The following is a 2,319-nucleotide window of genomic DNA, read 5'->3' on the forward strand; positions in this document are numbered from 1 at the left end:
GTGCTCTCACTGGCACCAGTACTTATGGCTGCCGTTCCATGGGAAAGTCATCGGAAAAGTCCAATGCTGTTCCCCGTGTCAAAATGTGATCCAGACAGTGTCATCATTTAGCTAGCAATGGCCACATCAAAGTTACTATGAACAATTTTAAACAACACCACCAACAAAATCATTTATTACAGCATCCGAGACAAGAAATACTTAAGAAGGAACAAATGTGCAACACACACACACTGACAAATGTAGCTCACTCATGAGAGAAATTTAAGAAAGAACTAAATAGATGGAGGGATATACAATGTTCATAGATCATAAGACTCAGAACCGTTAAGATTTCAATTCTCCCCAACTGGTCTAGAGATTCAGTGTAATCCCCAAAGATGTTTTGTAGAAATGGCAAACTGATTTTAAGATTTATGTATAAATGCAAAAAATTGAAAATAAGAAAAATGATTTTGGAAACAAAAAATGCAGTTGGAGGACTTATCCTACCTGATTTTAAGATTTACTATAAGATTACAATAAACAAGACAGTGTGATACTGGCGTAAAGAGAGCTGGACAGTTCAGTGGAACCCAACCAAGAATCTAAAAATTGGGCTAAAAATTGATATCTGTATGGAAACAAAGTGAATTTCAACCCTTACTTCATACCATATATAAACATTGACTAAAAATAGATCCTAGATTTAAATGGAAAAACTAAAACCATAAAAATTGTGAAAGGAAGCATATGGAAAAAAACCTGTGTTACCTTGGAAGGCAAAAATGTCTTATGTAAGACACAAAAAATGAAAACCATAAAAAAAATCAGTATGTAGTATTTGATCAAAATTCACTGTTTGAACGGACACTTAAAAATAGAGATATTAATGTAGTAACCATGTGAAAATGTTCAACATCATTATTAATCAGAAAAAACAAATTAACTGTGTAATGAGATACTACCACACACCCATAAGAATGAATATAGTTTTGAAAAGTTTGGCTAAACCAAATATTGACAAGAATGAACAGCCACTGCAACCATCAAACATTGTTGGTAGGATTGTGGACTGATTCATGTTTTTGCAAAATAGTACAGTATTTTTTTTTTTCTTGAGACAGAGTCTCTCTGTGTTGCCCAGGCTGGAGTGCAATGGGGCAACCTCAGCTCACTACAACCTCCGCCTCCTGGGTTCAAGGGATTCTCCTGCCTCAGCCTCCCAAGTAGCTGGGATTACAAGCGCTCACCACCATTCCTGGCTAACTTTTTGTATTTTTAGTAGAGACAGGGTAAACTCCTGACCTCAGGTGATCCATTTGCCTTGGCCTCCCAAAGTGGTGGGATTACAGGCATGAGCCACCACGCCTGGCCTAGTATTTTTTTTATTTTTTAAAAATAAAGTTAAACATACACTCATTATATGATCCAACAGTTACATTTCTAGATATTTACTCAAGAAAAGAGAAGGCACGTGCCCCACAAAGACTCGTACATAAATAAATGCTCATTGCAGCTTCATTCAAAGAGCTAAAAGCTGCGAACAGTCCACATTGCTATTAACTTGTGAATGCATCTGTATATGGTATTATAGATGATATGCTCAGATACCGTGTATATAATGTGCTTGACACAACAGGAAACTACTTGGATGTAACAAGGAATGAACTATTGATATACACAGGAGCGTAGATGGCACCCACAAACACGCCAAGTAGAGGGAGCTGCACACAGAGGATTTGCTGTGTGATTCTACTTAAACTAAAGTCAAGAAACTACAAACTAACTGGTAGTGATGGAAAGCCAGTGGAGGCTTGCCTAGAGCTGGGTCTTGGGGCTGGGTGGGTGGGGGCTCAGGTAAGTCTCGGGATGAAGGAAATGTTCTATATCTTGATTGTGGTGCTGGGTACACATTGCACCCACTTGGCAGAACTCATGAGTGTATCTATTTTATATAAATTATACCTAAAAGTGGATTTAAAATGATTTGGAAATAATTAGATGAGCTGACATTTGGTGCCACAGCACATGGTATTTGTTAGGGTACACATACATGCCAGGAATGTGACATGCATACACATGCATGTACAGACACACCCATAACATTGACACATAGGCACACACATGCATGTACAGACACACCCACAGCATACACACATGGGCACACACATGTAGGTACAGACATACCCATAATATGTACACATGGGCACAGACATGCACGAACAGACACACCCATAACATGCACACATGAGCACACACATGTATGTACAGACACACCCATAATATGTACACGTGGGCACAGACATGCACGAACAGACACACCCATAACATACACAC

The sequence above is a fragment of the Colobus angolensis genome, unplaced genomic scaffold (genome assembly GCF_000951035.1).
Source record: "Colobus angolensis palliatus isolate OR3802 unplaced genomic scaffold, Cang.pa_1.0 Scaffold208, whole genome shotgun sequence".
NCBI lineage: Eukaryota > Metazoa > Chordata > Mammalia > Primates > Cercopithecidae > Colobus > Colobus angolensis.